General features: G+C 47.2%; 1 protein-coding gene across 1 annotated transcript in view; it reads right to left on the reverse strand.

The window, feature by feature from the left end:
- Nucleotides 1-9,371, reverse strand: part of RALGPS1 (Ral GEF with PH domain and SH3 binding motif 1) — a 308,501-nt gene that overhangs the window by 274,745 nt on the left and 24,385 nt on the right. The gene's annotated exons all lie outside the window — the stretch shown is intronic.

A 9,371-nucleotide genomic window follows, 5' to 3' on the forward strand; every position in this document is an offset into this window, starting at 1 on the left:
TATGGGAACACGCTTGGCAGACCTCCAACTATTGGGAGCTCATTTGACCAAGGGCCCGGCTGCTGCAGTCTGAAACCCAACAAAGCATTTGCACTCAGGCAACGCTACACGTGGGCTGCACCCAATGACAGACCGTGGCAGGGATTCTAAGGCAGGCCTGCCCCCGGGTGACCATGGGACTCCTCTGACGATCATCTTTGGCTCAAGGACTGCCTAACAGCCCTGCTGAACCTCCCGTAGACCGCTTGGTGGTAGGACACTTCCACACACTTCCTTCCCCGTCTCCTTCACTCGGGGTCAGACTTGTATCAGTCTGATGGCTCTCTAGCCTTCCTCAGCCTCTGCCCATGTCCCCTCATGAAATCCTTGCACATTTAATCCGTATTGGCATCTGCTTCTCAGTGAACCCGGACTGGCATAAGAAGTACCAGAAGTGGTCAGGGAAAATAGGCAGTAAGATGTGGATTTAGGACCGGCTCGCCCACTGCCCAGCAGGCGAAGAGGGCACATGGATAGTCCCTGGAACAAGGTGGCGGCTCGAATGCTAAAGATTTCTCTGGTGACAACCTGGGAAAATATCCTCGTGGAGGAAAATACTGTAGTGGGAGCTATGACACCAATGGTTGCAAACTGTGGGGAGAACAATGCCTACAAAGACAGAGGGAGTTAGTTGATTGGTTACAGCTAAGTGGTGTTGCAGAAGGATATTGAGACTGAAGGCTATTAAGCAGCAGTTGATGGCTAAAGAAAGAGCCAGAGAGCTCCAGAGGTAGCTTACAAAGAGGCACTCATCACCTGTGGCAGTGGAAGGACAGACTCATCGAGTGGCAGGCTGAAGATCTCACTGTTAGAGTCTAGAGTTTCAGAGATATTCGAATGCTTAGCTACGGCAAGTCTGTTGGGTGAAGGTCAGGGCCCTGGTGGAGAAAACCTAGGATTCTAAAACATGGGCTGGGGACATCTGGATGGATGTTCCTGAGGATGTTGACTCTGCAACATGCACCCCAGGCCCCTCTGGGCTTGCCAAGCTGGCTCCCCTTTCTTTAGTAAGAACTCGAGCCACCACTGAGCTGGCAGTTGCTACAGAAGCCCTTCCCTACAGACAATGGGTGCCCCCACCTTTGGTGCTACCCCCACCTCCTCTCCAGGTTGCCAGGCTAGTAATTAAGGTTAAGTCCCAGCATAACCTGGCTGGGACTATAGACTATACACCTGAAGAATGCCAGAATTAGCCAGCAGGTACTGGCAGAAGCCAGGGGAGTACCCCAGGACTGAATTTTGTGAGAGCTTGATCAAGGAAGTTAGAACGTAAGACTACATAAGCAAAAATTCCTTGACTTAGGGACAGATTTCCTTTTTTTTTTTTTTTTTTTGCTGAGGAAGATTTTCCCTGAGCTAACATTTGTACCAGTCTTCCTCTATTTTGTATGTAGGTCACTGCCACATGGCCACAGCCAAGTGGTGTAGGTCCATGCCTGGGAACCAAACTTAGGCCACAGAAGTGAAACACGCCGAACTTAAGCACCAGGCCATGGGGCCACTGGGGACACATTCTCAGGCCATGGGATTTAACATTCTAACAAGGACCTCAGCTGCTGGAGTGGCTCTTAGAAGCCTAGCAAAAACTATGGCCAATTCTCAGTGAAGTAGGAATACCTGAGTTGCCCTGGGAGACGGCAGAAGGAGGGGACGTGCTGAAATGGACAGAGTTGATCCTCATTATTCATGGTTTCCATTTTGTGAATTAGCCTATTGCTAAAATTTATCTGTAATCCAAAAATCAATATGCTCAGCACTTTTGAGGTCATTCCCAGGCAGACAAAAAATTTGAGTCACCCAATGTGCACATCCCCAGCAGAAGTCAAACGAGGTGACACTCAGCCTTCCTGTCCAGCACCCATACTGTGAACAAGTGTCCTTTTTGCAGCCTATTTAGTGCCCATGGTTTTTGCATTTTTGCGCTTTCTGTTGGGGATTCCACCGTTTAAAATGACCCCCAGGCATAGTGTTGAAGTAAAACTGGGAAATGTAGTTCTCGGCACCCAGCTCCTGTGACACGTGGGAGAGCAGGGGGCGGGGCGGGGGGCGGGGCAGAGGCATGGCGCTAAGTTATTGGCAGACAGTCCAGTGTATACGTTAAACCATTTACTGCTTAAAAAATAGCTGTAATGGTTGCCCTATGGTTTACAATGCTCATTTTTAATTAATCAGAGTCTATCTTCAAATAACATTATACCACTTCACATGTAGTGTAAGGGCCACATCACCCTGAGAAACATGTAATGATGGAAGGAAGCAGCTCCTATTCCTCGGGCTGAAGGGACCAAGGAAAGGAAAGGCTCTGATCTCCAATTCCAATGTGTGGGAGGGGAGTGGTTTTCTCCACACCAACAAGCGATTCTCTGACACCCACTGAGTGTCCTACAATTCAACTTATTCTGGCACCATCTACAAGAGATAGCATCAGATTCCACAGGTTAAGGGCTCAGTCCCACAAGACCACCCTCCACTTAGATGCCAGTGGCAAGTGCAGGTTGTTACCTGTGCCTCTGACCGACTGGCTATAAATCAGAGGTTCTCACAACCCCCTCTTTGGGTTTCATTAGTTTGCTAGAGCAGCTCACAGAACTCGGGAAATCAGTTTATTCACTAGATTACCAGTTTACTACAAAGGATATTAAAGGATACGAAGCAATAGCCAGATGAAGAGATACATAGGGCAAGGTCCCAAACAAAGGAGCTTCTGTCCTCATGGAGTTTGGGGCCCAGCACAGTGGCACATGGAAGTGATCTGGTTCACCAAGCTGGAAGCTCTCTGCACCCCCTCCTTCTGGGTTTTTATGGAGGCTTCATTCCAAAGGCATTATTGATTAAATCATGGGCCATTGGTGATTGATTCAACCTCTAGCCCCTCTCCCCTCCCCAGAAATCAGGGGTCAGGACTGAAATTTCCAACCCTCTACTCATGGTTGCTTCCCCTGGCAACAAGCTCCCCCATCTTTAGGGGATTTTGAAAAGTCATCTCATTAAGATAAATTCAGGTGTGGTTGAAATGGGCTTGTTAAGAATAACAAGCCACCCATTTCACCTTTATGGCTCTGAAGTCTTTCAGGAACTGAGGACAAGAGATCAAATACTAAAACAAGAGAAGTTCCCATTGCTCTTATCACTCAGGAAATGCCAAGGGTTTTCAGAGCTGTGAGCCAGGAACTGTGGATGAAGACCAAATATATATGAAAAATATATTTTGGTCATCTGAATGACCAAATATATATTTCTTATAAATCACAATATCACAGAAAGATTCTGGGTCATCAGAACCTAAAAGCTCAGAAAAGCTTAAGGAAGCTGATCCACAGAATCATGAGAAAATGATTTGGTTATTGTTTTAAGGTACTAAGTTTGGGAGTGGTTTGTTACACAGCAAGAGATAACCAATACAAATATCTTCACACTCTGTGAGCATCCATACATCTTTTCCCAAAGCCGTCTTGTGACCATCTTCCAGTCCTTTTCTTTCCAAATCCCTGACAATCTAGCCAAACCATTAGCCATCACTCATGAATCTAAGTATATCCGCACTTCTGCTCATCTCTCAGTCCACAAAAAATGGACAACCAAATGTGTTGCCCACTGGGAGGATTTCTCTTTACACCATCTTTCAGAGACACTCTTGCTGGAGCTGTGCTTTTTCAGCATAGGTGGAGATTGAGGCTCTAAGTTTGGATGGAGGTAGAGGGGGCAGTACGGCAGGAGTGGGTGTTATCGGTATTGGAGGCACCTATTCATACAACCTACTTGTACCTTCTGGACATTCTTAAATCCAAACTCTTGCATATCGTTTCTACTTGATGATGGATTGCTGCTGCCCATGCCCCTCTTTATGGCTTGGTGGGTCAAGTAAGATTCAGTTCATCATGGGCAGCTCAGTCACATGGTGACTCAATGTTCCAGTATTAAGAAATGGAAATAATTCTTTTAATGGAGATAATAAACAATAGTACCTACCTCACAGAGTTGTTCTGAGGAGTCAAGGAAATAATGCATAAATAGTGGTTAATATATTGTCTGGCACCTAGTAAATGTTTAATACATGGCAGCCATCATTGACTGGTACTACCAGAAGCAGTAGTAGCTTCCTATGTAGGTCTGCTGAAAATTAATGTGTGCTAAACATGTCACATTTCAGCATACCACTTATGTCTCATTGAAATGTAATATGGTCGCATCCAATTCTGTCAGTCTTTACGCTTAGTGACTGTAGGTCAGTGTTAGATTCAGACCCACTTTCCCTGTGTTCCAAAGTCAGGTTTCTAAGTAGACAAGGCTGAGGGCCGGCCCCAGACCCTGGTGACGTCCCCACGGTGATCTAGCCTGGGAGCCAGCTGGCTGACCCTCCTTTGGTACAGACCTCACTGCAGCAATATTCTCCATGAAAAGGCCTTTTCAGCTTTGGCGTTTCTACAGTACACACTGTATAAGCAGGCACTGAATTGAGCTGTGCTGCCTCCCCACGGCTGCGGGGTAAAACCCAAATCTCTTAGCTTGAAATAAAATATACCACATTTGGCTCCAACTACCCTTTCCACCTTCATATCCTAATTGCTAGCATTTATAAAGCATTTGCTATGTTTCATCTCATTAAATATATGCTTTTATTCAATAAATATAGATATCTATAAGCATTAAATATAGAAAAAAATTACGCATATATTATACATAATAACATACGTTGTATATACGTGTGTACACTTTCACCTAAATAGTCTCATACAACATATATTCTTTTGTATGTTGCTTTTCCACACTCAACAATAGGTCATGGATATTTCTCCATGCCATAAAGATTTATTTACACATTTCTATCATTGTTTTAAATTATTCTCTACTAAAGCATTGTAGGAATGTATCAGATTTACTTATGGACATTATGGTGGCTTCCAACTTCTTGATATTATAATCAATGCTGGGATGAATAAATTGATACATCTTCAGTTACTTGTTGATTGTCTTCTTGGGTTAAATTCTTAAAACTAGTACCGCTGTATCGAGGGGAAGGCACATTTAAAATTTTGAAACATGGCACCAACCTACCTTCCAGAGATCTTACAGCGGTTTATATTTCCAACATCAGGGTATGAATGTCCCATTTTCCCCCACCCTCATCAATGCTGGATATTGCCAAGAGAATAGGTGGAAAAATGATCTCTCGTTATTGCTTTGATTGCTTTCTACGGAGGTATAATATCTTTACTACGCTCTTATTGGCCTTGAGTATTTCTTCCGTGAATTGCTTCTTTGGGTCCTTTCCCTTCTTAAAATTGGACTATTCATCTTTTTCTTATTAATTTTAAAAGCTCTTGTACTGTATGTTGCAAAGGTTTTTTTCTGAACTTGTAGTAGTTTTTTTGTTTTGTGGTTTTGCCTTTACTAAACATATTTCACACTGTATACACTAAAATCTATTTTTTCCCTTAGGATTTCTTCTTTTTGGTCCTTAATCTTTCCCGCTGCAGAAGCAAATAAGTCATTACTTCCTTTTTAAATTTTTTTTAAACTAGTTCTTTCATGGTTTCATTTTCTACCTTAACTTTAATTCACCTGAATTTTGTTTCACGGTCTGGCCCACTCTTCACTTACCTGGGCCTCCTCCCTCAGACTGGGTCTCTCCTGGTCCCTTCTCCCTCCAGCAGGATATAGGTTCTCAAGGGACCTCAAGACTAGTCCCAAGCAATTTTAGCCCTAATGCTGAGGTCTCCACTTACAGGATGTGTCCGTTGGCTCCAGCCAGTGAATACAATTTATATCCAATGCAAGACTAGTAGCATTTCAATGCTTTTCCACCCAGCACCAGGGCCAGCAAAGACTCATCACAATGTAATCTTTGCTGGAGACAGCAGGAGAGAGTGGTGTCCTGGAATCAGAGTCAGGCCACCTGAGTTCTGCCATCCAGAACCTGAGAGAGTGGCCATCTTAGCGCCCGGGACAAATTCCAGGTGCAGAACACCTGGTTCCCGGGCCCTCTGCCCTCTGAGAGTTCTGAGAGCTCCCAGGCCCTGTTGCTGGCTCTCTGGGGGAGCCAAGGAGGCTGTAAGCTATCCACACAGCCCCTAGGAAGGACACCACCAAGCTCTTTCCGTCTGGGCTGAGACTGTTATATCCAGGTGGCCCCGACACTTTATAAAGGGAAACGCCTCCACAAGTAAAACTGTCAGCAGACAGGGCTGGGTTTACCTTCAGGGTGGAAGTCCCCAGTATTCCCAGGGCCTGCAGCTGGTCATCCCCTGACCGCAGTTTAAAATAGGGCCTTTCAACAGAGCCTGGTGGCACGAGGCCCCTGGAGGCCTGTTCTGGGGACAGGGGCAGCATGCAGTGGAGGGAAAGAAGGGAACTAGTAGTCTAGTAGTTTAGTTATTGAATGCTTAAAGATGAGCATTCCCGTCTCACCACCAGCCTGGCCAGGGTCCAGCAGGCAAGAAGGGTGAGCGAGGCTAGGGCAACGGGAGGCTGTTGTGTTGAAAGGGCAAACATTAACCGGCCCCAGTGCCCTTCCTCGGCAAAGATGATACATGCAGGACAGGAAACCTTTCGGCCGGCTGAGTTAGCGCCAGCACCTGTGATGAGCTCACAGCTTATCTCCAGAGCAGCCCTGGAGAGTGCAAGGTGGAATGGGCGCTGCAAGGAGAAGAAGCTCACCAAGGGAACGGGTGTGAGGCCTCAGAGGAAATTCAGATGCAAGAGTCCATTCTCGGAGCGCAGCTCTCGAAAACTAAAGGCGGCTTTCGATTTCCACATTAATATTTGGAGAAGTAAGGGGTGAGAATGAAGGAGCTGAAGGGTAAAAAAAATAACCCCCAAAAACCCCCAAAACAACTGAAAACAGCTCCAGGAAGCCAGATGTGTGATGAATAGAGTGTTTGGCAGAGACAGAAAACATGAAAGACACATGAAAATAATCTGTTTGCCAAAGAAGTGTTCTTCCAAGTTATGGATTCCACCACCTCAGTCCCAACGAAATTCTGTCTGAAACATGTCTCCTAATAGTATTAGTGAAAGCCCTGAAGTGGAGGGAGGTGGGCAGACAGAAAGGGGAAGTATGTCCTCAGGGCCTAGGCTCTGGAGAAAACAGCCCAGTCACATTTAGCCTAGAGAACCCCAAAGAGAGGGCGAGAGGGAGATGGGAATATCACTGAATGGTGAAAGCACCCTGTGGTGCTGCGGTGGAGTACAGAGGGCCCAGGGTCCAATGCCAGGGAGGCAGAGTTTGGGCTCCGGATAATGAGGGACTTTCTATCACGGAAAGCTGTCAAAGATGCCGAGTTCCTCGGGAGGTGGCCACCTCCCACATGCAAGTAGAAACTAGACGTTACTTACACGGACTACTGGAAGAGTCCTAGTATTGGGAGGTGGGGGGTAGACAGCCTGGGAGGTCCCTTCCCACTCCTAGGAGAGTGCAAGGGTCTTTCCCTTCTACCTTGAGCACTCTGAGGAAGGGAGCAGAATTCAAAAGGGCTTATCCTCTGATTTGCATATTTTAAAGAAAACACACACACACACTCGGCAGTTGAAGGTGGTACAAGCAAACTTGCAGGATCTATTCTAGCTCAGTGGCTTGGGCCATGCGCAGCCAATACTGGGGCCAGGAGGAGCCCAGGGAAGAACAGGGGCAAATCTTGTGTTGGGACGCAAAGAAGAGTGCCCGAGGGCTGACCAGAGTGCCAAGGCTGAGGCCAAAAGGGATGAAGAAATGTTTTGAGTGCCGGAACCTCACTGCCTCCACGGCAAAGCTTGAGGTGGGCTTGTCTGCACAGCTGGAGGGGCGGCAGGACCACCAGCAACACCTAGCTAGCCGCCCCAAAGGGGAATGTCACTGTCCCCTAGCGGCCCAGCCATGATTAGATCCAAGCTCCATCAGGACAGAGGCAGGATTACAGAAGCAGCCCTGGTAAGCAACCTCTTTCGAAGATGAGGGGTAGGGGATCCCTTTGCTGTCTCAGAGTTGGAAAGGGAGGCAGCTCTGTACCTGCGGACCCGGGCAGGCTGCCTGTGGGTGATTACATTATAACCCACTGTCTACACAGATGTGAATACCGCCCCTCACTTTAGAGTAACAGTACATTTTGCCCACTATAAGCTACATCAGCAAGCTCGATTGCACACTTTCCCCAAGCACTGCACAGCCACCGCCCAGCCAGAGCTCCACGGCACTACTCCAAGTTGATCCGTTCTGCAATGTGTTTCCTTCGAGCTGGGCTCTTTCTGCCATTTATTTTGTTCTGAAAAGTTCTGAGCACTATTTCCTGATACAAGGTAAGCAAACTAGGCCTGCTCTGAGAAACAAAAGGAAAACATCACATGAGATGTTTAAATATGAGTCTTTGAGGCTTGTGGGGCTTTCGAGGAGAGGGTCCAGGAAACAGAGATGAAGACCAGCAAGCAATTAGGGATTGGTAGTTGTCCTTTGACATTATAAAGGACATCATAAACACCCCTGAAGCCAGGTGGGCTTGGCCAATTGTATGAATTATAATTGGAAGCCAAAGGATAGATTGATCATGACTTCAGAACAAATGAAAGGAGCCCAGCTACCGCCAATGGCCTTAGCCAGCAATGCAGCGCAATACGGTCTACAGAATATCTGCTCCGACTCAGCCTACCTGCTTCAGGTGGTGCTCCCATTTCCAGGGCCACACCTCCTTGGGATAGTCCTCTAACCCTGCTGCGAGGCTTGCCTCTGATTCTCAACATTGGCCTACTTTTCCAGCCTTAAGGAAGAAGCAATTCTATCGGAAGCCACTGCCTCATAACTTACGCGACCACAAGAGTCCAACTCAATCATTTTATAGACAAAGGGGGGTTAAAGAGGGTAAGCGACCTGCCTAAGGTCATGGTCAGGCAAAGGCATGGCTAGAAGCCAGACCTCCAGACTTGCAAGTCCTGAGTACCTCAGGAGTCCCCAGGCCCCCAGCTAGCAAGGGAAGCTGGTTCCTACGTGGGCCTCTTAAACATGCACCATCTCACTGCCCACTCCACTGTGGAGGAGCCCTGGGGAGAAGGGAGAGACCTTGCTTTACAGCAAGGAGCAAGGAGGCTCCAGCGCAGAGGAGCCGAATTCAGTCCCCGCCCGCTGCCCAGCCACACTGCGCTGCTCAACCCTCCTGGAGCACATGCATTTGCTCATCATTCGGTCCTTACTGTGCACCTGCTGCAGCTGAGGGAGACAATCCAGGAGCCCAGCTGTCATGGAGCTTACAGGCTAGAGGGAGAAACGTTAATTGAAAAGCTCCCTCATCAATCTACAGTTACAAACTGAAGTAAGTGCTGCGAAGGGCAGGAACACGGCCCAAGGAAAGTCTGAGTTGAAGGGGCCT

Source organism: Equus asinus, chromosome 10, assembly GCF_041296235.1.
Source record: "Equus asinus isolate D_3611 breed Donkey chromosome 10, EquAss-T2T_v2, whole genome shotgun sequence".
NCBI classification, from domain to species: Eukaryota; Metazoa; Chordata; class Mammalia; order Perissodactyla; family Equidae; genus Equus; species Equus asinus.